A 25835-nucleotide genomic window follows, 5' to 3' on the forward strand; every position below is an offset into this window, starting at 1 on the left:
TTTAAAAAAGGGAGGTTTTGTTCCAATTGTGCAAAGTAATGGTGAGGCTACACCTGTAATACCGTGCACAGTTCTGCTCACTTTATGTAAAAGAAATACTACAGTAACATTGGAGGCAGTCCATAGGAGATTCACCAGACTAATTATTGGACGTGTGTGTTGCCCTCCCAAGAGAGGCTGGACAGCTTGGACCTGTATTCTTTGGAGTTCATAAGAGTGAAAGGTGAAGTTATTGAATCATATAACATTCTAAGGAGGTTTACATAGTTGATATTGATGTGTTCATTGGTGTGACAGTCACTATCAAGGGGACATATTTACAAGGCAATGGGCAGGACAAAGTTTTTTCATATCTCTGAATTCTCTACTCAAGAGGATTGTGGTGGTTGCATCACTAGAGATATTTATAGAGAAGAGAGATAAATTTCCAAAAGTTCAGGGAATTGTAGGCTGTGGGCTGTGGGCTACTAATAAAGAGAGTTTGAATCCTGGGTTAAATCAGCCTGGGTGTTGAATAGCAGGACAGGATTTAATTCCACATTGGTTTGCTCCTGGTCCTGATTTCTTGTATTCTCATTTTTAAGGAATCTTGCAGGACATTGGCTGAATAGGTTATTTGATTCCTGTTATCATTTTTTCTCTACTCCGGCTTCCTCTTGTCCAAGATGATAATTCTGGCAGTGGTTGCCAACCTTTATAAACCCAAGATCCCCTACCTTGGCCTTACTGAAAGGGAAGATTGACCTACCAAATTGTTTAGACACATGCACGTGCACCTGGCAGAAGGGACTGGAAGTGGATCCCCACAGCCCCAGAAACAGTCTCTCTTTGCAGGCGGCTTTCTGTAGTGGAAGTGCTGTTATGTTGCCATTGTCTTGCTCTGGATTGCCCAACCTGGTGGAGCAGGACCACTAACGGAGCGTTTGCAGCAGAAATCAGACACACCACAGAGGCTCAGGAAACGTGCCGTACGTAAGGCTCGAACTACCTCCACTTCCACTGCAGCACCTATCCTCATGTCCCACATGTGGGCGAGCTTTCAGCGCCTGGATTGGCCTCACCAGTCACCTCCGGACCCACAGTCACAAACCCTCCACCTGACAGAAGTTGTGGTAGTCTTCGACTCTGAAGGATGAACAACAACAACATCTTAATTGGTATTACTTATTTTTATAATGCTCACATTACAACACTTTTAATTCTATGTTTTATTATTTAATTTTATTTCAACACGAGAATTAAATGAATAAACATTGACTGTTGCACTCAGTGTGATGACTGGGGCTGCGATTGGATTTACAGCTTCCTGACCAACAGAAGTCAGCAGGTAAGGATGGGACAGGTCACCTCGGATACTCGAATCACCAACACCGGCGCCCCCCAGGGGTGTGTCCTCTCTCCACTGCTGTTCTCCCTCTACACCAATGACTGCACCTCCTCCAACCCCTATGTGAAGCTTTTGAAGTTTGCAGACGGCACCACCGTCATCGGACTCATCCAGAACAGAGATGAGTCTGCATATCGACAGCAGGTGGACCAACTGGTGCTCTGGTGCAGTCGAAACAATCTGGAGCTGAACACGCTCAAGACAAAGGAGATGATAGTGGATTTCAGGAGACATCCCCCTGTTATGTCCCCCCTCACAGTCCTTGGCAGCCCTGTGTCCACCGTGGAGAACTTCAGGTTCCTGGGAACCACCATCACTCAGGATCTGAAGTGGGAGCAGAACATCAGCTCCATCCTGAAGAAGGCCCAGCAGCGGATGTACTTCCTGCGACTCTTGAGGAAATATGGTCTGCCTCAGGAATTGCTGCTGCAGTTCTATACTGCAGTCACTGAGTCTGTCCTGTGCACCTCCATCACTGTGTGGTTTGGAGCTGCCACCAAGCAGGATAGAACCAGACTACAGCGCACAGTGAGGACTGCCGAGCGCATCATTGGAGCCTCCCTGCCCTCTATTGTGGACCTGTACTCTTCCAGGTTGAAGAAGAGGGCGGGGAACATCATAAAGGACTCCTTCCATCCTGCGCACGGACTGTTTGAACTGCTTCCGTCTGGTAGGCGCTTCACATCCCTCCAGACTAAGACTAATAGGCACAGGAGAAGTTTTTTCTCTACTGCGGTCACTTTGCTGAACAGTTAACTGCCGGTTAACTGTTGGCTAACTATTACTTGAATTGCACTACTTGTATGTATAATCTATATTTTCATTTATATTTATCATTATTATTGTTATGAGCAGAGAGACAACATCTGCCAGAAGTAAATTCCTTGTATGTGTACAGGTACTTGGCAATTAAAGTCTGATTCTGATTCTGAATATTTTCTGCTAGTTCCCTGAAATTTGGCTCATAACAACAGACAGCCTGTCTGAGAAAGTCTGTGATGTGCCTGTCAGTAAGACAGCTCCTGTACTTAGATTTAATAATTTTCATCTGTTGCAGCACAGTGCCCTCACTAACCTCCTGACAGACTAAATATTTGAATGGACAGTTTCCTTTGTTAAACTGAATGTTGAATCTGCCATGTGATTTAGGTGTTTTATATTGGTAAACTGTTACTGGGACACCAGTATAAGTTTCAGAGGTACGCAAGCTAATGACACCACTGTTTTTTGTTCCCCAGTTCTTTACATTTGGGGAATGTTGGCATTTAATGGCGGAGAACTGTTGAAATGTGAGCATTATAAAGATAGGTTGTTGCCAATTAGGATAACAGTGATGTCGTGGTGCTCCCGCTGCAGAGAGCTGTTTGTAGGGAGAGGTTGATTCTGTGGTTGCGGGGTTTTGCTTCTGGTCTTTTCTGCCCGGTGCGTATTTTTCATTGTTTTTCAGGATCTACTGGGAAAGTCTCAAAGACCGACCGGTTGATCGTGATCGACTGGTTGGCAACCACTAGTCTAGAAGATGGCCATGCTTGCTAGAATTGTAAATCTCCTTCAGGCCCAGATGGGCTAAGAACTGGCCAAATGGGCTAAGTTCACTGAAGACTAATCCACTACCACTCTTACACACCTGGCAGAACTTGTCAACTTCTCTTTAGAGTTTTCCTACTTTCTACAGACAGACTGGTGCTATTAAAGCACCAGTGACCCTGGTTAAATTTCACCACTGTCTGTAAGGACTTTGTACATTCCCCGCTTGGCCATGTGGGTTTCCTCTGGGTGCTCCGGTTTCCTTCCACATTCCAAACGTGTATGTATCAGTAAGTTAATTGGTCACATGTGTGTAATTGGGCTGCACAGCCCCATTGAACTGGAACGGCCTGTTACCATGCTCAATCTTTCAATAAATAAATAAATACATAAGTTAACAAATATAATAGAATGAATTGGCTAAATAAAATTCCCTTTGTGTTCTTACTGCTACTGTCTTGAAGTCTTCTAAATTTTTCACCTCTCCCTCAAATTTACACTGACTACCTCTGACACTTCACTTTCTGGAATTCTCTGTCTCCATTACATGTAACTTCATGGTCATTTTACCTGCAGTATGTGGTGCTTCCTGTCCAATGGAGCAACAAGATCTGAGCTTGGTCATGAAGTCCCCAGGATGATGTCTTTGAGATGGCTGTGGTGGGGAAGAGATGACCATACTTCTCTTAACAGATTTGCCAAGAGGGCATGGAGTAAGGTGTAAGGGTTCTTGGTATACATCATCCTGAGCAGCTGTGTAATAGTAGAGAGTCTGTTTAACAGGCCATTCCTAGGGATACACACTGAGGCAGACATACTGGACATCAGTATGATAATGGACTCTCTTTGAACTGCCGATAACTTTTGATCTTCCAGCACAATGAGATGTCTGTGAGGGAATGCTGTTGATAGATATATTTCGGGATGGAGGAGTACATGCTGAGGGATGAACTGAAACTTGGTGCAGCTAATGCAAAGGCTTTGTGGGAAAGAACCAGTCTGGGCTCCCTTCACTACCGTATATGACTGAGTCAGGTAGGGAGATCCTTCAGACAACGAAATGGTCTATCACCACAAAGAGCCACAGGAGTAGCAATGCTGCTATGCTTTTTAAAAATGCTGTTACACTATTAAATGCTTTCAAAGTCAAAATGGAATTTATTGTCATATGCACAAGTACAGTGAAAAACTTGCAGCAGCATCACAGGCACATAGCATTAAGTATGCAGGACTCATAAGAAAAAAAACATAAATTAAACACAACTTTTACAATAAAGAACACAATTAGAACAAAAATGTTAATTTGAGTGCAAAGTGACCACATAAACCTAAGAATATACAAAAGTTTTGCTCTGTTTATTCTTTATTCTTTTATATTTTTTTATTATTGGTAAAATTTATTTTTTGAAATAAAAAATCAAACCCCGTATGTATTAATAAGTTAGAAATAACAAAGGTTATGATACTTAACATTGTAAACTTAAGTACTGCTCATTCTGCAAGTGAGTTCTCAGATTTGTCCATATCAATGGTTTATACTTTAGTTCTTTAGGGTGTGGGTGTCTCCTTGTACGTAGTCACTGTGTGTATTTGTTCTATCCTTTGGTTGTTCCTTTGAAAACTCCCAGAAACTAACTAGCAGTGTCTTCCACTTAATCTGTAGAAAAATAGCTTCACCAAAACAGCAACCACTTTCAGGAAACCTTAAGGATACAGCACAATTTTGTTGGTTTCATAAAGCAATTTGGTTCGCTCTGAGTTAACCAAATTCCCAATATTACACGCCCTACAACCTCATGTCCCAATGGGCGCAGAGTCTCAGAGTTTTGACTGATTACACTCACAACTCTGTCATGTTCTGTCTCACAGCTTTTTTTTCCATCTGAAGTGTAATGGAAAAAACACTTTTGCTGCAGGTTTTGCAGATTTCTAGTTTTTTTTTCCAATTTGCATCATTGGGAAAGCCAGCATTTATTTCATAACCCTATTTGCCCATGAGAAGCTAGTGCAGAGCTGTCATTTTAAACTGAAGAAATCCTTCTGGTGCAGGTGTTGGCCTGGCACTGTTGGAAAGGGAGCTTCAGAGACAATGAAGGAATAGCAATAGTTTCCATTTCTGTTATAGTGACTGATAGGTGATAGGTGGAACCAAATGGGGAGGGAATGATGGGCAGATGGAACCAGCTGGGGTAGGTGATGGGACAGGTGAACAGAGGGAGATGAAAACTGTGTGGGCAGGCAACTTTGTGTCACCTTGAATTAGGACTTACCATGTTCATACAATTGGGTTGTAAACTACTCAAGTGGAATATGAGATGTTGTTGTTCCAATTTGAAGTTAACTTTTCTGTAACAATGGAAAAGGCCAAAGGCAGACAGTCCGGTGTGGTCTTGGGAAGGAGAATTAAAATGACATAAGTCCGTAGCTCAAGATAGCCATCGCAGACAGACCATAAGTGTTCTGCAAAATAGTTGCATAGTATATGCTTTGTTTTACTGATGTAGAGGAGGCCACGTGAAGAACACTAAATGCAATCAGCCAGGTAGGGTGAAATGCAGTTGAACCTCTGTTTCACCAGAAAGGGCCGCTTAGGTCTGTGGCTGGTAGTGAGGGAGGAGGTGAAAGGACAGGTATTATATCTCCAAAGGATGCAAGGGGAAAGTGCCGGGAAATTCAGGAGAGGATGGGGAGGGTTGAGAAGACTGTGGAGTCACAGAGAGAGTGGACCATGTGGAACATGGAAAGGAGTGGGAAGAGAAAAATGTGATTAGCATTGGGATCCTGTTGGAACTAGCAGAAAAGGGGTGCGAGTCAGAATCAGAATCAGGTTTATTATTAATGGCATTTGTAGAGAAATTTGTTGTTTTGTGGCCCCAGTATATTGCAATACATTATTTTTAAAAAAGCTATAAATTGAAATATGCATGTATAATATATTAAATTAAATAAGTAGTGCAAACAGAGAGTAAAAATAACTGGCGATTGTGTTCATTGGTTCAATGTCCATTCAGAAATCAAATGGTGGAGGCAAAGAGATTTGTTCCTGAAACATCGAGAGTGTGTCTTCATGCTCCTGTACCTCCTCCTTGATGGTAGCAATGAGAAGTGGTCATATTCTGGGTGATGCGGGGCTGTGTTGCCCTTAAGGCATTTATTTAGCTTTATTACATTTTTCTTTAGTACTTCGTTTGTAACTATTTTCTGGTTAAAGTTCAGGTTGATAACTAAGTTGCAGTTGTTGAAGGTAAATTCCTTGTCTGTGATGTATCGCGGCATGTGATGACGTCACACCTGGTTTCGCCTCGTCTTGTGGGTAAATACCGGTTTGGAGAAACGGGAAGGCAGGGGATTGTGTGTGCAGGATCAACGTGAGAAAAGTTCCATTTCTACGCACTAAGAAACATCATAGAAGCAACGCCGTAAGGTCATATGACAGTCAATATGTTGAAGTAAAAATGTTAACACTGATTCTGTTAAAAGTAATGACGCTTGATAAAGTTTATTTTCTTGTGCTATTGAAAGTGTTGCTGGAAAGTTTTTTGTTGAAGTGTGTCTAAAGCCGTTGATGGTGTAGGTAGATTCTGACTGTATGTTGTACTTTAATGAGACTTTAATATAGTTTGTTGTAATTTTACTTTTACAAGTATTTATGATGTAAATGTGATGCCAAGAAGGAAACAAATACTGTATATATTTTGTATTGTTTTATCAACAGTTTTCACCATATGTTAATGTGGAAGAGTGAACAGTAAATGGTTAATCTTACTGCCATCCTGTCTTCATTGACTTTGGTTTAATTTGGTATTTAGTTCAGAGTTTCTACACCTGCACGAGAACAATGTAGGGGCACCTAATGATGGATGCTGCCTTTTTTGATGCGTTGCCATTCAAAGGTATCCTTTGTATTGAGGAGGCTCGTTCCCATGATAGAGCTGGCTGAGTTTCCAACTTTCTACAGCTTTTTCTGATCCTGTGTAGTGGCATTGACATTGCATATGGAGATGCAACCAGTTGGAATGGTCTCCAGGGTACATATGTAATAATTTCCTAAAGTCTTTAGTGACATATGAAGTCTCTGCAAATTCCTATTGAAATGCAGTTACTGTTGTGCTTTGTTTGTAATCAAGTCAATATATTGGGCCCAGGATGAATTTTTAGAGACATTGATACCCAGGAACCTGAAACTGCTTACCCTTTCCATTGTTGAACCCTCAATGAGGACTGGTGTGTGTTCCCTCAACTTCCCCTTCATGATCAATTCCTTGGTCTTACTGATGTTGTGTGCAAGGATGTTGTTGCAACGCCACTCAACCAGCTCCTGTACACCTTCTCAGCACCATCAAAAATTGCCAACAATATTTATGTCATTAGATAATTTAGACATAGCATTTGAGCTATGCCTAGCAACATACTCAAGAATGTAGAGAGAGTAGAGCAGTGGACTAAACACGCATCCTTGAGATGTGTCATTGTTGAATGCCAGCAAGGAGGAGATGTTATTTCTGATCCGCCCACACTATGGTCTCCTGGTGAGGAAGTCAAAGTTTCAGTTGCAGAGGGAGGTACAGAAGCCCAGGGTTTGGAGCTTGTTGATTAGAACTGAGGGTATGATTGTGTTGAAGGCTGAGTGGAGAACCAAAGAGATTACTTCTGCTGTAAACTTATTGTACAGATAGACAAGTTGCAGCAGGACCAGGTTCTTGCATAGCTGGGAGTTGTTTCTGACCATGACAAACCTCCCAGAGCACTTCATCACAGTAGATGTGAGTGCCCCTGGGTGATAGTTATTGAGGGCAGCTCACCCTGCTCTTCTTGGGCACTGGTATGATCGCCACACTCTTGAAGCAGGTGGGAACCTCCAGTTGCAGCAGTGAGATTGCAGATGCCCTTCAACACTCCTGCCAGTTGGTTGGCATAGGTTTTCAGTGCCCTGCCAGCTGCTCCATCAGCACCTGAAGCCTTGCTGGCATTCACCCTCTTGAAATATGTTTTGAGGTCTCTCCTCTGAGATGGAGATCACAGGGTCACCAGATGCTGCAGTGATTTGCACAGATGGAGCTTTATTTTCCCTTTCAAAGTGCACATACTCCTCCATCCTGAGTGCACATAAAAGGCGTTGAGCTCATCCGGGAGTGAAGCGTCACAGCTATTCATGATGTTAGGTCTAGCTTTGTAGGAAGTAATGCTGCAAACCTTGCCAGAGTTGACATGAATCTGATTCCTTCTCTAAATTCAATTGGAATTGTTTGGTTGCTCTTAAAATAGCCTTCCATAGGTTGTTCTTGGACTTTGTGTATAGTTCACGATTATGATGACCTATGTGTTGAATGTGGAGGCTAATGGGTGTAAGATGACATGTAGGGGCACAGTGATTCAGACTTTCAACCTGAAATGTCACAACTACCCCATCCAACGGAAGTATACCGTGGAGGGGGGTGACGGCTGGGTAAGGAGTTAAATAACTGCCTGGTATTCTAGGTTTTTTTTGCATTGTGTTGACTATCTCCAATATTTTAAAGAGTAAATAAGTGAGTTTATTGACACATCTGTGTGCTCTTCTATCAAACTAGTGCAACATGAGTTTAAATTCCAGAAGTCTACTAGCCTTGCATGTAACCTATCTCTGACCTTGGCAGATAACCGGCTGAATATTTGTTATTAGTGGGCAAATGTGTTTGGGAAAAGGAGGGAGGGGAGAGAATAAGCAGGGAAGTATGGCAGAAATCGGAGATCCCAGCAAGAGGTTAAGTATGGAAAGAGCGTCAGGCACAACAGTGAAAGAGAATTCAGCAGACACAACCTGCAAGTGGGTTGGGGGGGGTGGGGGAGAGGGGAATTCCTCATTCAGCTGAGTCAGGAATGTAATATTGGCTGGTGGTTACCAGTGTAAGAGTGGCAGGGATACCATATATTGGTAAATTCAGTGGTGATTGGTATCATCATCAACCCTGACCTCCCTTCCTCTTGACTGTATGCATGAGGGACAGACAGAAACAATCATGAATCAGTTTGTACCCACATTCTCCATCTCCTTGCTGATTTCCAGAAAGTTAGTGGCTCCAATCTGCCAGACTTTGTCTCCAGTCCAGCCCCTTCTCTCTTTGAACTGCTGCCTCTGCCTCTTCACGTCCCTCAGGAGCACTTCCAGCAAACAATACATGCGCATTAAATAAATCGCTCACTAGAAGTAATGTTATTTCTTGCTGCCCGAATCTTAATAGCATACAAAGTGTTTCAAGCAAAGATAAAATTATAAGAGCTGTTATACCATTGACAGGTTACAGAAAAATTGACATTATACATGTCATGTTCACTTTCAAAGTTCTTTACCTGTCAGGTTTTAACTTTGTTCACAGAATACACTCCGTTCACGGGGCTGACAGCTGTTCAGCGGAACAAGCACTCATCTCCTTTCATAGATCATCATCCATTGAGTAATAAATCCTCCCTTAGTTTCAAAAAACCTTTTTACAGTATGACAGCTTCAGGGGCAGTTTACTTTGACAATCCTTTCTTGCTGTTTATTGCTAGGTTTAATTAGAAAAATTCCAGGAGCCAGATTTATTGACATACACTTTTTGTTTGAAGAGACACTCCTTTGGACTTCCAAATTAATGATTTATGTAAACACAGTCACACACAACAAACCCATATTTAATCCCTGACCTTTGTCGAATGGGCTGACTCCAATGATGAGATACAAGCCATATTTTTGTATCATGTTTCCTACAACTTGGCAATAAGGACAGAGGGTACTCAAATCTGTCTTACTCTACACATAGAACATAGAACAGAACAGCAGCAAGGAAAAACCCTTCAGCATTGCATTCTATTTCTGATCCTCCTGTTATAGGTAGGATGTGGAGGCTTTGAAGAGATTGCAGAAGGGGTTTACCAGAATATCGTCTGGGTTAGAGGGCATAAGTTATAGCAGGTGTTTGGGTAGTTTGCTCCAGAAGCAGTAGACGCTGAGGACAGTCCTGATAGAAGTTTATAAGAGCACGAGAGGCATAGACAGAGCAGGCAGCTGGTATGTTTTCCCCAAGAGCAAAATATCTAATGCTTGCATTCATTAAAGGGGAGAGGGAATGTGTAGGGCAACAGAGGTCGTTGAGGCATATAGGCCTTGTGCAGGCAGAATTGCTTCATTTAGATAGGCTTTTAATCACCAGTTCAATTAGTTCAGCGTAATATCATGGGACAAAGGGCCTTATCCTGTGCTGTATGTTCTATATTGTGCCAAACTATTTAAGCTAATGATACCTAATCTCTTCTGCCTGCACATGGTCCATGTACCCCCATGCCCTGGATATCCATATACCTATCCAGTAGCATCTTATATGTCACTATCATATTTGTCTCCACCACTGGAAGCACATTCCAGCCACCCACCACTCCATGCAGGAAAAAGCTTGTCCTGTACATCTCTTCTGAACTTGCCCTTTCATGCTTAACTGCATGTCCTCTCGTAGTAGATATTTTGACCATGGGGATAAAGATACCAGCTGTAATCTCTATCTAAGCCCCTCATCAATTAAGAAATTTATAATCACATTTCACAGTAGAGAAAAAATAATAATTAAATCCCACAAATGTAATCACCTGAACGGGCAGATAATTAGGTTGCAGAACTATGTGTAAACCCAAGCAGACTGTGAGAACAGGCTACTCAGATGACAAGGATTATTGGGTACATGGGATGCACACACCCAGATCCTCTGAGATACAAGACTCATGTTGAGTTTTTCCTCCTGAAGCTGAGCCATCCGGGTCTCCAGCAGAGAAGACATAACACTGCATTAACATCAGCTGCATCTCTCGGAATGGTCAACTTCCCAGTTATCATTGAGTTCTTGGTTCTGGAAGACCACCCCATCAAATTTTATACTCCACACCTCAACACCAGCTTATGCAGTAAACTTCACTATTTTATATGACTTTCTTTGAGTAACATTGGCAGAGCAAAAGCCATTGTTAAAGAAAAAAGAAGATATCTCAGGGTGGACTGATTTACTCGGAGGTGATGTGAAGGAGGTTCAGGAAATGGGGAAATGGAGTGTAGCTGTTGAGGGAAATATAGAGGAAAGAAACATAGTGGAAAGTTCTTTGACTTATAATAGACATTGTATATCCTTGTATGAGACCATGCAGCCTTCCTTTCCTAACTTCTTTGCTTACTCTCATTTCTCTTAGCCAGAGCAAGGATAAGACCCCCATTGCCTTTGTTTCCTATGCCACCAAACCTTCCATAATATCTGCAACCTACAGTGAATTACAACCACTGAGCACGTCTTCCATCCCCCCGGGCTTTCATCATTCAAAAGGGACCACTCCCTTCATGACTCCCTGTTTTGTTTTTCCATCTCCACCATCCTCTTTCCCATGACACTTTCCAGTATGTGCATGGGAGAAACAAAACCTGTCCTTTCATTTTTCTCTTTCTATCACCCAAGGGTACAAACAGTTCTTCTGGGTGAAGCAGCAATTACCTAGATGTATCCATTACATTTGTTACCCACAATGCAAAATCCATGATAAGATCAAACAGAAAAGGGCAGCATGGCAGCAGAGCGATTGGCATTGTCCTCTTACAGTGCCAGACCCAGGTTCAAATCCACCACTGTCTGTAAGGAGTTTGTACGTTCTGCATGGGTTTTCTCTGTGTACTCCTGTTTCCTTCCAAATCTCAAAGCTGTATGGGTTAGTAGGTTAATCGGTCACATTGGCGTAATTGGGTAGTACAGACTCTTTGAGTCAAAAACGTCTGTTACCATGCTAGATTGTTTAAAAATATCAAAGTTGATGACTACTTTGTACAGAGTCTTGTTTGAATCTGGAAGGCTGACCCTAAACGTTCCCGTTGCCTGTCATGTTAACTCTCTGTCCCACTAGAACACTAGAATACTACAGCACAGTACAGGCCCTTCAGCCCTCGATGTTGTGTTCCTTAAAAAAAGTACTAAACCCACATTACCCTGTAACCCTCTATTTTTCTTTCATCTATGTGCCTGTCCAAGAGGCTCTTAAATACCCCTAATGTTTTAGCCTCCACCACCATCCCTGGCACTCACAACCCTCTGTGTAAAAAAACTTATCCCTGATGTCTCCCTTAAACTTCCCTGCCTTAACTTTGTACATATGCCCTCTTGTGTTTGCTATCCATCCCCTGGGAAACGGGTACTGGCTATCCACCCTATCTATGCCTCTCATAATCTTGTAGACCTCTATCAAGTCCCCTCTCATCCTTTTACGCTCCAAAGAGAAAAGTCCCAGCTCTGCGAGGCTTGCTTCATATGACTTGTTCTCCAAACCAGGCAACATCCTGGTAAATCTCCTCTGCACCCTCTCCATAACTTCCACATCCTTCCTAAAATGAGGTGTCCAGAACAGAACACAGTATTCTAAGTGCGGTCTCACCAGAGATTTGTAGAGTTGCAACATGACATCTCTACTCTCGAACTCAATCCCCCTGTTAATGAAGCCTAGCATCCCTTAGGTCTTCTTAACTACCCTATCAACCTGTGCAGTGACCTTGAGGGATGTATGGATTTGAACCCCAAGGTCCCTCTATTCATTTACACTCTTAAGTAACCAACCATTAACCCTGTACTCAGCCTTCTGGTTTGTCCTTCCAAAATGCATCACCTCACACTTATCCGGATTGAACTCCATCTTCCACTTTTCTGCCCAACTCTGCATCTTGTCTATATCCTCTTGTAACCTTCGACAACCTACAGCTCCATCCATAACTCCTCCAATATCCATGTCATCCACATACTTACTTACTCATCCTTCTGCCTCTTCATCCAGGTCATTTATAAAGATCACAAATAACAGGGATCCCAGGACAGATCCCTACGGCACTCCACTAGTCACCGACCTCCAGGCAGAATATTTTCCTTCCACTACTACCCTCTGCTTTCTTCCTATAAGCCATTTTTTTATCCAAACAGCCAAGATCCCACTGATCCCATGCCTCATAACTTTCTGGATGAGTGTCTCGTGGGGGATCTTGTCAAATGCCTTGCTATAATCCATGTAGACCAAATCCACTGACCTATCCTCATCAATTTCTTTTGCTACCTCTTCAAAAAACTCAATTAGGCTCATGAGGCATGACCTTCCCTTCACAAAGCCATGTTGACTATCCTTGAGTAGACTGTACTTCTCCAAAATCTCATAGATCCTATCCTTAAGAATCCTTTCCAATAGTTTGCAGACCACCAACATAAGACTCAACAGTTCACAGGATTCTCCCTATTACCATTTTTAAACAAGGGAACTACATTTACCATTCTCCAATCCTCCGGCATCTTCGCTGCAGCCAGAGAGGTTTCATTCAAAGATCATAGCTACTGCTCCAGCGATCTCTTCTCTCACTTCCCAAAACAACCTGGGGTATATCACATCTGGCTCTAGGGACTTCTTGATGTTTTTAAGAAGATCCAACACTTCTTCTTCTTTAATCTCCACATTGTCCAGCACACAGGCCTGTTCTATTTCAACCTCACCCTGATCAAGGTCCCTTTCACTTGTGAATACAGAAGCAAAGTATTCATTTAGGACCTCCCCAACCTCCTCCGCCTCCAGGCATATGTTGCCTTCTTTATCCTTTAGTGGCCCCACCTTCATTCTTGTCATCCTTCTGTTCTTCACATACGCATAGAATGCCTTGGGGTTCTCCTTAATCCTACATGCCAAGGCCTTCTCATGCCCCCTTCGAGCTCTCCCAAGTCCCTTCTTAAACTCCTTCCTGGCTACCCTATGTTTCTCATGAGCCCCTCCTGCTTCCTGCTTCTTATATCTAACATATGCTTTCTTCTTCCTCTTGATGAGTTGCCTCATGTGTTTTTCAGCCACGGTTCCCTTTTCCTATCATTTTTTCCTTGTCTCAGTGGGACAAACCTCTCCTGAACCCGGCACAAGTGGTCCCTAAACTTCCTCCACATTACTTCTGTGCTTTCACCCTTGAACATCTGTTTCCAATTTACTCTCGCTAGTTCCTGCCTCATCCCTTCATAGTTAGCCCTTCCCCAGTTAAGCACTTTCCCATTTTGTCTGTTTTTATCCTTTTCCATAGCTATGCTGAAGCTAAGGGAGTTGTGGTCACTCTCACCAAAATGCTCCCCCACCAAGAGGTCTGCCACCTGACCAGGCTCATTACCCAGAACTAGATCCACTGTGGCCTCTCCTCTCATTGGCTGGTCCACATACTGTGTCAGGAATGCTTCTTGAACATACTTGACAAATTCAGCTCCACCTATCCCCTTGGCAGTCAGGAGGTGCCAGTCAATATGAGGGAAGTTGAAATCACCCGTAACTACAACCCTGTATTCCCTGGACCATTCTAAACTCTGCCTACTTATCGGCTCCTCGGTGTCCCGAGGGCTATTTGGGAGCCTATAGACTACTCCCAGCACAGTGATTGATTCCTTCCTATTTCTGACTTGCACCCACACCGACTCAGTAGACACACCTTCTGGAAAGTCCTCCCTTTCTATAGCCATGATACTATTCCTGACCAATAATGCCACTCCCCCCCCTTTTCTACCTCCCATCCTGTTTCTGATAAAACACCTAAACCCCAGTACCTGCATCAGCCAGTCCTGCCCTTCCTCCAGCCAAGTTTCAGTAAGGGCACAACATGGTAGTTCCACATACTAATGCATACTTTAAGTTCATCCCCTTTATTCCCAATACTCCTAGTGTTGAAATAGACACATTTCAACTCCTCTAACTGGCTACATTTATGTTTTGTCACCTGCCTGTCCTTCCTCACCAACTCAGAACACATAGCATGATGTCCTTGTCCTCTACCCTAATCTCTGCACTCACATTCTGATTTCCACCCCCCCTGCCAAACTAGTTTAAACCCTCCACAACAGCTCTAGAAAACCTGGATATTGGCCCCTTTCCAGTTCAGATGCAGCCTCTCCTTTTCATACAGGTTAGACTTTCCCCAGAAGTGATTCCTGTGATCCAGAAATCTGAACACCTGTCCCCTGCACCAACTCTTCAGCCACGCATTCATCTGCCATAACTTCCTGTTCATAACCTCTCTGTCTCCTGGCACAGGCAACAATCCCAAGATTACCACCTTTGAGGTCCTGCTTTTTAACTTCTTTCCCAACTTTCTTTCTTTTCCTTCTTCAGGACTTCATCCCTACTCTAATCTATGTCATTGATCCCCACAACATCTGGCTGCTCACCATCTCCCTGAGAATACCGAGAACTTGATCCGAGATATCGCAGACCCTGGAACCAGAGAGGCAACAGACCATCTGGGATTCTTGACCTCTCTCACAGAACCTCTTATCTGTCCCCCTAACTACCGAATCACCTATCACTACTGCTCTCCTCTTTTCCCTCCTTCCTTTCTGAACTGAGGGTCCAGCCTCAGTTGCAGAGATGCTACCACTACAGTTTGTCCCTGGTAGGTCATCCCCACCAACAGTATCCAAAATGGTATACTTATTGTTGATTGGAATGGTTACAGGGACACTCTGCTCTTTCTGGCTAGTTCCCTTTCCTTTCCTGACAGTCACCTAGTTACCTGTCTCCTGACTTTTATGGCTGACTGTCTCCCTGAAACTCTGATCTATTACTACCTCTGCCTCCCGAATGATCCGAAGTTCATCCAGCTCCAGTTCCCTAACTCAGTTTGACAGGAGCTGCAGCTTGATGCACCTTTTGCAGGCGTACTCATTAGAGACAATTGTGCTCGCCCTGACTTCACAAACACTGCAAACGGAGCACTGGACTGCTCTATCTACTGCCTCCATTACCAACTCCTAAGTTAATTAAATTAATTAAAGAAACTTACCCAGCCTTACCTCACTGGGAGCAAGCACGTCCTCCGCCTCTTCTCGCCGATGCTCCTCAAGCCAAAGCCTCAAAGCTCCACTCACTCATTGGCCACTCTCCACTGCCTGCTCTGCTTGAGCTACCCCTCTGTTTATTTGTTTGAGCTTTTCAATTTACAATTGCCCAATCAGCTGCTTTCTTTTGAGTCTGAACTATTCAAATCTTGATTGCCCAACCAATTGATTCCTGCTGAAACTGAGCTATTCAAATCTTGATTGACTTGATTGCACAATCCAACTGCCAAAACTGCCAAAACCTCTCAAGCCAAAGCCTCAAAGCTCCACTCCTTCACTGCCCACTCAGTCACTGGCCGCTTTCCATTCCCGCTTTGCCTATTTTACCTTTGATTTCCTGCAATATCTCCATGAAAATCAAATAAAGTTCAAGGAACAACACCACATCTTCTATCTGGGTATATTGCAATACTGAACTCAGTGATTTTGGGAAACCTGTTTTTCCTGTCTGCATTAAAATCAAATAATTCTGAGGTAAGCTCAAACATCTTCACCCTGCACAGATGTTGTCTGAGCAGTTGACTATTTCCAACATTCTCATTTTTTTCAGCTTTCCAGCAACTGCTGTGTTCCAAGGCTCAGAGTTCCAACATCTTCTTTGTAGTCTTTTTTTTTTCTCTCCAGCCAATTAACTGGATGGAACTGAAAGCATTCCATCAGATGGACAACCTCACACTCCTCCCTATGACAGGTATGCCTTCTGTACTCCCCACCTCTTCCCCTCTCTGCTTCTTCAAAGTTACTTGTTTTCTTATTCTTCCAGTCTTTCTCCTTCTGCACGTGGTCTCTGATGTGGCAAGTACTCCTCACACTTTGTTGTCATTTTTGAGAAGATGTGCATCTGCTCCTGTGAATCCAGCTTTGATGACTCAGTGATATCCAAACCTTTCTGCAAGGGTTAAAGGTGCAGTAGGACTGAAACAAACCCAGATCCATTTCCCTGTGCATACTGGAAAAAAAAACTATTCATTGGCAGTTTGCAAATTGAAGGGATGAATGGCTGTACTCATTATGATGAGTCTCACCAGTTATTACAGGGCAAATCAAATTGTCAGTAATTAGTAATTCAGTTACTAACCGGGACTCCTTGGGGCGACTCGAGCAGCAGCTGTATTCTCAATGGATGCGATTAAAGTTTCTTGTTTCAGCCTGATACAGCTAAAAAGCACAACAGCATCCAAGGTCAGTACAGTCAACAAAGATGTCTTAATGCGTTTAAATGAATATCACTGCTTAAAAATAGTGGGAACAACTTTGACTGTAGACAGAAGCACCCAAGGAGGAACCGTGGCTGTAGATCAGGGTTACAAGTGCATTTAAGGAAATGGATTTTAAACTCCCAATACCGACTATCTTGCTGGAAAACATGCTCTCTCTGGTGAATAAAATTGATGATCGTAGAGCTAGGGTGCTGAATCAGAGGGACATTAGGACCGCGTGTTTCTTTTATTTCATGGAATCCTGGTTGAACCTTTCCGTACTGGATGCATAGGGCCGAAAAAAGCTGCAAAGGGCTGAAAATTTAGTCAGCTCCATCTTGGGTACTAGCTTACAATGTACCCAGCACATCTTCAAGGAGCGGTGTCTCAATAAGGCAGCATCCATTATTAAGGACCTCCAGCACCCAGGGCATGCCCTTTTCTCACTGTTACCATCAGGTAGGATGTACTGAAACCTGAAGGCACACACTCAGCAATTCAGGAACAGCTTCTTCCCTTCTGCCATCCAATTCCTAAATGGCCATTGAATCCTTGGACACTACTTCACTTTTTAAAATATATAGCATTTCTGTTTTTTGCGCGATTTTCATCTATTCAATATACATATACAGGTACTGTATAAAGTATGCTGAATAAGATTTATTTACTATTATTTTTTCTTCTATACTATGTATGGCATTGAACTACTGCTGTTAAGTTAACACATTTCACGTCACATGCCAGTGATAATAAACCTGATTCTGAGATTGTATTGCAATTATGTGAACACATGGCCAGAAACTTGCTGGCCTTCCAGCACAGAAAGATGTTTGTAAGAGAATGCTACTGGGACATTCAAGGCTGGGTAAGTAGGTACAGAGGGATGCACTGAAGCTCAGTGCAGCCAATGGGAAGGCTCTGTTGGGAAGGACCACAGCATAGGCTCCTTCTATTAGCACATTTGGAGGGGCTGAGTAGGATGTCGAAGCCCCCCAATGCTTAAATTGGTGTATCATTCCAAAAGTGCACATGAAAGGCAACTGTGCTATCTTAAAGAATAAGTTAACACTGATCATTAATATGAAAAGTTTTTTTACTGTTTATTCTTCCACATATATATTTATTATGAACAAAGTTTCTTTTAAAATAGAGAAGTTATGCTATTTGATGTTGCAGCAATATAAAAATCTGGTTAGACCACACTTGGAGTATTGCGTTCAGTTCTGGTCTCCTCATTATAGGAAGGACAGTGAAAGATTTAAAGAGTGTGCAGAGGTGATTTAACAAGATGCTGCCTGGATTAGAGAGCATGTCTTATGAGAAAGGCTGTGTGAGCTATGCTTTTTCACTTTGGAGAGAAGGAGGATGAGTGGTGACTTGATGGAGATGTATCAGGTGATGTGGCATTGATAGAGTGGACAGGGTGGAGATGGCTAATATGAGGTCTCATAACTTCCATGTGATCACAAGAAAGTATAGGGGGAATTCAGAGGTAAGGTCTTTATACAGAGACTGATCAGTGCTTGGAACACCCTACTGAGGTGGTGGTAGATGCAGATACATTTGGGGCATTTAAGATAGGTATATGGATAATATAAAATTGAATGTAATGTGGAAAGGAAGGGTTATATTGATCTTACAGTAGGTTAAAAGACAGATACATCACCATAGGCTGAAAGGTCTGTGTTGTTCTGTGATGTTTTATGTTCTAATATAGTGTTAAATTTACAGAGAAGATACAGTGCAGACAGACAATAAGATAGAAAACTATGATGAGATAGGTTTTAAGGTCAAGAATCAATCTTATTACTCCATTCAATAGTCCTATAACAGTGGGATAAGAGCTGTACCTGAGCCTGGTAGGGTACCTGCTTTGTATCTTCCACCCAAAATAAGATGGCAGGAGAGAATATCCAAGATGGAAAAGGTCTTTGATTGTGTTGGCTGCTTTACTGAGTCAGTGAGAAGTTTCTTGTAATCTCAGACAGAGTTACTAATTTAGTTGTTCATTAATATTCTTGTGTATATAATTGCAATAGATATTTTAGTTATTTTGAAGCATTTTTTGCAATTATTTAAACTACTTGAACTGATTTATGATGTCTCAATGGTGAGTTGAGCAATTTTTTTCTCCACACATTTGCATGTGCTGTCCCATATTCTTCCATTTACTTACATATGAAGGACAATTTACATTGCCCGCTTCACCTACCAACTCATGTGTCTTTGTAATATGAAATCAGGGCTGCCAAAGCCATGGCAACCAACTGTGCTGGTAGAACTACTGAGGGACCAGGACACAACGGTGTCATCACAGTCAAAATGGAGATGAATGAAATTACAAAGTGGAAGAAGAGGATGAGAATAAGGAACAGGTTTTGTTGAGAGTGACGATGTAGGCAAGCTCTTCTGAGATCACCTGTTTATAACTAGTCAATCATGACGGATTATTGCTGAATGGACCCGACAGTATGAAAGGTAGCATAAGACATAGGAACAGATATTAAGGGAATTGAGGGTTACAGGAGTGGATCAGATTCAGAGTAGACTTCTGACACTTTTCTATCCCCATACCCCTCAATTCCCTTAACGTCCTGAAACCTGTCAAATGTTTTTTTGATAAACTCAGCAACTGAATCTCCACTCCAGTGAAGAGATTCACCAACCTCTGACCAATTCCTCCTCATTTCAGTCCTGAATGTCCTAGTTGAAGATTCTGTACAATTGATGTACTAAAGAACTCAATTATTGACATAAAAATCCTTTACTAAACCAAATTACTTCCAGACATATGTTGAATTTCTGTCAGAAATCAAGCCTGACTGGGAGAAAACACAGATGCCAAGGGGAGTGGGCTAGATTTTGGGATGAGTTGAATCACCATGGGCCAGGCATTGCTTGAGGTGTCTACAATCCAATAAGGAGATTGTGCGCTAAGAATTGCAGCTATAAAACTGTCACCCCAGAGCAGAACAAGGACAGCAATGCATTGGGATTGCAACGCTTAACTTCAGTGTAACTGGTTCCTTCAAGGTCTGTGTTATAAAGAGAGATTGATTCCATTGCCTCTGTGGAGGCTACACAGAAGGACAAGAATGAGGGTATGAACTGATTGTAAAGCTCTTTATGGTTGTGACAGTCTGTATGTACGTTGCACTGTATTCCCTTTTTACAAACTCTGCCTGCATGAACTAAAATGGATTTCATTTACTCAGCATACAACTGGTGTACAATCTCAAACAGCGCGTCACTTAGGCAAATCCCTGTAATCCTGCTGGTCTTTGGTGGTTATTCTGGAGCAGATCCAGAATCCTCCTCCTCGTTCTGGATGGTTGGCACACACAGAACAATAAGGGTTTTGATGATTGTCTGGGTGGAACTTCACAAGGTCCAAGCAAATGATACCTGAGCAATGGGAAACATCTGAGCATCCTTATCCTCTAGGAGGGCTACCCATCATCCCTCTTGGGGAAACTATTAGAGGAAGCAGCATCTGTTCTTTTGAATGCTGGAAGACCTGAATCTGTGGCAGGAATACAAATGCATTCCAAAATAGCTGCATATACGGATCGTTGCTACTTACATAGCCCAAGATTATATTGCAGTTCTGACAAATGCAATTGCATTTCAAGTCAATTTAATGCTATGCAAATCTTAAATGCATTAATAGTAGGAATAACAGAGTGTGAGTAATGTGCCAGCACGATAGTTTATTCGTTGTTAAATGAAGGGTGATTGGAGAGTGCTCTGTGTAGGAATGGGAAAGCTAGTTAGCCATTTGAGCCTGTTCCACCGTTCAATTAGTTCACTCAATTATCTCCATCCACCTACTGCAAATTGAAGTTCTGATTAAAATTCAAGCAATCTCAACAAATGACTTAAGAAAACACAAATGCCATCTTTTATATTATTTTTTTAAATAGGTTTTCTCTAAACAAGAGGAAATTGTCTTTTATGGCAAGTTAAAGCTCACAGAAAGGGCAATGGGAATGAGGAGAATGAATTTTAATACGTCATAACTCAAAATGTGACAAGATTCAAATCCAGCTGTCTGGGATAAAACCAGAAAAGCTGGGAAAGAAGCAGCTCTGATAGAAAGGGAAAGAGAAAGAGTTAGTCTCTAGAACCCAACACAATGCAGAAACCAACCTTGAGTGATCCTGAGTTTCCCATTGCCACGTTATTTCCCCATCCCACTCCTAATCTAATCTCTCTGTCTGTAACCCCCCCCCCCCACAATGAAACCCAACACAAAATCAAGGAACAACACCACATCATCTGCCTGGTCACATTGTAAACTGCAGGATTTGGTATTGAACTTTTGATAACTCATTCTTTCTATTTGCATTCGAGGTGATTACTTTCACCTACCCAGCCTCTAATTCAACTTTTTCGTCTGTATTCTGTAGCCTGCTGTGCACGTTTCTGTAAGTCAGACAGCTGTACATTAAAGAACATACAAAAATAGTGGAGAAACACAGCAAGTCAGGCAGCATCTATGGAGAGAAATGAACAGCTGACGTTTCAGGTCAAGAACATTCATCAGGACCTGATGAAGGGTTTCAGCCTGAAACAGTGATTGTCTATCCCTCCATTGATGTTGCCTGACACATGCAGTTTCTTTAGCATTTTAAGTGTATTGCTCAAGAATTCCAGCAACTGCAGATTCTCTTCTATTTACATTACAGAAGAAGGATGCTTATGTGAGAATGCTGTTCTTGGACAATAGTTCAGCATTCAACACCATAGTTCCATCCAGGTTTGAAAAGAAATTCATAGACCTCAGCCTTAACCCTGTCTTCTGCAGCTGGATTCTGAACTTTCTGTCAGATTGCTGGCAGCTGGTAAGAGTGGGTTCCTTTACCTCTACCCCTCTGACTCTCAATACAGGAGCCCTTCAGGGCTGTGTACTGAGTCCCCTCCTTTACACCCCATATACCCGTGACTGTGTCACTACCCACAGCTCTAATCTTGACCTTATCTCAAACAATAATGAGGTGGTCTGCAGGGAAGAAGTATTCTCTCTGACACCGTGGTGTCAAGAAAGCAACCTCTCGTTCATAGTTGCAAAACAAAAGAGCTGGTTGCAGATTACAGGAGGAACGGAGACAAACTAACCCTTATTGACATCAATGGATCTGGGGTTGAGAGGGTAAACAACTTCAAGTTCCTCAGCATCCACGTCACCAAGGACCTCACATGGTCTGCCTAGATCCGCTGTGTGGTGAAAAAGACACAAAAGCACCTCTTTCACCTCAGACGGTTGAGGAAGTTTGGTATGGGTCCCCAAATCCTAAGAACTTTCTACAGGGGCACAATTGAAAGCATTCCAACAGGCTGCATCACTGCCTGGTACGGGAACTGTTCCTCCCTTAATCGCAGGACTCTGCAGAGAGTGGTGCGGATAGCCCGGTGCATCTGTAGGTGTGAATTTCTCATGATACAAGATATTTACAAGGACAGGTGTATAAAAGGAGCCCGTAGGGTCAACGGGGACTTGAGTCACTCCAACCACCATCTATTCCATTTGCTACCATCCAAGAAACAGTACCGCAGCATAAAAGCCAGGACCAACAGGCTCTGGGACAGCTTCTTCCACCAGGCCATCAGACTGCTTAATTCATGCTGATTTGAATGTACTCTATATTACACTGACTGTTTTATTTATTATAAATTACTATGATTGCATATTGCTCATTTAGACGGAGACGTAACATAAAGATTTTTACTCCTCACGTACGTGAAGGAGATAAGAAATAAAGTCAATTCAATTCAATTCAAGTTGTACAACACGAAAACACAATTCACAGTTTAAGTACTCCTCTGCTGCCACATTAGTTCACCCTGTTTGATTTGGGTGTAGAATTGTTATTTTTCTTGTATCTTTCTTGCAATTTAATTTTGCTCTGCTTGTTTACAATTACTTTATCATCTCCTACATTGCATACCTGCAATTGTTCAGTAAGTTTTCCAGTAATTGTAATATAGCTGATTCTGTACTTTTCAAGAAACTTCTGGGATATTTTTCTGCGACAGAAGTGACTTCTCTTGAAATTGACTATTTAATAGGTTAATTGTTATCACTGGAATGTGTTGTTTATCTCTAGTCTGAGTGTGAGACATCCATTACTTCCTTTCTTCGCTCTTGTAACAATTAAAATTGCATAACCACTAGGATTTATGTCTCATTATTGACTTCTGAAGAACCTCAGGATCAACATCATCGGAACTGACAACTCTATTACAGATATTCCCTTTATTCCACCCTTTGTTCTCCCCTACCTTCTCTTTTTCATAGATGCTGCCTGACCTGTTGAGTTACTCCAACATTTTCTGTTTATATTTTTTGTTACGAAGATCTGCACTTTCTTCTTATTTACTGCCTGATGCAGTGAGAGTTTTTTTTCCGCAATATGAAAGGCTGTGCCTCCGGTAACTCAAATTGCTGCAGGGGCTGCATTGATTTTTTTTAAAAATAAGAATGAGTGTTGTACAGAAATCCTTGTTAACTACTGAATGGAATTCATTGAATGGCTGATTCACAATAAAGTAACCGGTCCAGGTTGTATTTAGCTGTCAATTCAATTATTTTGATATTTGCAGATAGATTTAGGGTTTACTCGTTTCAGTCCTCAGCAGACTGCAGTCCATTGACTTTATGAATCCCTGAATCCTGCTCACAGCACCTTGTGGAAGATTGTGGGGAATATGGAAGGATGACTCTGGGGCATGCAATATTTATACTGAGATATACGAGAGTGATACTGAGGGATGCAAAAGTGATAATAAGTCATGAGGGGGGCTTTGGGAGAATGCACTAGTGATACTGGGACCTGCACAAGCAATACTGGGGCCCACACAAACAATACTGGGGAATGCACTGGAGATATTGATGCATGCAAGGGAGCTGTTCAGGCATGCATGAGAAATAGTGGTGTGTGCAAGAGAGGCATGGTTGGGTATTTATAAGTGAAAGGAATGTTGCCCTAGTTCCAATTATTCGTCCTCTTGGTCAATGGATATGTAAGCCCTTGCTTGAGTTTTTCAAGCACTAACTTGAAATGATGTTCAAAAATGTAATTTGACATTCAAGAGTACTCTTCCAACTCAGGAGCCAAGGTTTACCTATATTGTCAGCACTTACTGGGAAGTACAATGTCCATTGGGTAGCACAGCAGCATAACTGTCCCAATACCTCCTTTTCTCTGTAACCTCCTGCAATCATGCAACTCCTACAACCTCCACACTCCTTCATTCACGATCTCCTGCATAACTTCAGTTTCTATCACTCTGTTCCTTCAGCCACCTAAGGAATTATCTTCATATACCTCTCCACATCTTTACATATTGATTAAGTCCTACCTCATTGACCAAACATTCTGTATGCTGTAACACAGTGGGGAACTTTGATCAAACTCCAATGAAGTGTTCAGAGCTAACTAATTTGATTAATGATGCTGTCCAAGCATGTTGTTATTATTGTAAGAAATTGAAATTTACATACTGTGTTTTTACATTGCAGTAATATTTATTATGTAAGGTAAAAACAAATCAATAGTGAGTTTAAAATGTGTCCTAATATCACCTTGCCATTAGAGACAAATGGAAATTAAAAAGGAGAGAGTATTTTTGTTACCTCAGACTTTAACTCCTCATTCCCTGTGAGTTGCTTGTATACATCTGCATTTATCATTGAAATTTTATTATCTTAAATTTGACCAGCTGCTTTTAGAACATTAGTGTTGATTCTAAACTTTGTTGGCACTTTCACCAATATCCCTTTAAATAGGTTTTACACAGATGTATTATACTTTCAAGGCAAATGAGAGGAAATAGTCAGATCCCGATGTAAACACAACTTGATACACACACTGATAGTCATACAGTGCTTAACTTGTGCTCTAACTATCTATACTGAGCTTCAAATATTTCCTGGTACACTTCAGGAGGTGACAGGTGCCTTCACTGGGATCTTGGTGTACAGAGTTCTCTGCTCTTCACCAAGGTTAGTCTCCTACATCAAGTGGTGCCAGTGTCACCTTCACTCCCTTGGTTAGCACCCTCAGAAATGGTTCTGTGTCCTTTTGTGGCATCACTGCTTGCTCTTGAGGTGCTTCACTGTTGAGCACCAGGTGAAGTTATCACCTACCACTGAAGGCCTTGTAGATGGGTGTTAGCTGTGTCCCCTGGTGTGGCCCTCCAAAATCTTCTGAGCTCCCCCCATTCTGGCCACATCAGTTTTACAATATCATTGCAGACCTATGCTGCTCGATGGCTACGTGGACTGTTTTAAAACTCTTCTTACTAACCTCATACAACCTTAGACACATAAAACTAACATTCATCGATTGGCCACTACAGTGATCAATCACTAACATTACCAGTGAATGTACAACTGCTGATACAAATAATTGAAGTAGCAGAATGCTAAGCTCTTCTCATACACGGGGGTTTGTCAGGAGCTCTGCAAGTAAGAAAACCAATTGAAAGCACCCTTGCAGTGACTTCTATCAACAGGGAAACATAGATGGACACTGAGCTGGGAACACTCTGGAATGATTGTTCATCGATTAATGTTCAAAAGTAAGATGGAAAGACTATAAGAAAAGTTACTTGATGGTGAGTATGCTTGAAGTTGTTCAAATTAAAAGCAGAACCGAATACACAAGTTATCATCCCTGTGTGCTTTGATTTATACAAAGTGATAGATGCAGTGGTGGATAAATAGACAGAGATTATTTATGCAGTTAGTGCATGGCCAGCGATTCAGAAGACTAATGCTAATAAGACAATATCTATAAAATTTGTGTGGCTTACTTGCAAAGGCATATCGTACCAATGAAA

General features: G+C 42.1%; 1 long non-coding RNA gene across 3 annotated transcripts in view; it reads right to left on the reverse strand.

Annotated features, from left to right (window-relative positions):
- Positions 1-4049: 4049 nt before the first annotated feature.
- LOC132399673 (uncharacterized) overlaps positions 4050-25835 on the reverse strand; it is a 38209-nt gene continuing 16423 nt past the window's right edge. For all 3 annotated transcript variants that reach the window (XR_009514037.1, XR_009514036.1, XR_009514038.1), the window contains exon 4: positions 4050-16950. This is a non-coding gene — a long non-coding RNA (uncharacterized LOC132399673). The remainder of the gene's footprint in view (positions 16951-25835) is intronic.

The sequence above is a fragment of the Hypanus sabinus genome, chromosome 9 (assembly GCF_030144855.1).
Source record: "Hypanus sabinus isolate sHypSab1 chromosome 9, sHypSab1.hap1, whole genome shotgun sequence".
In the NCBI taxonomy this organism is placed as follows: domain Eukaryota; kingdom Metazoa; phylum Chordata; class Chondrichthyes; order Myliobatiformes; family Dasyatidae; genus Hypanus; species Hypanus sabinus.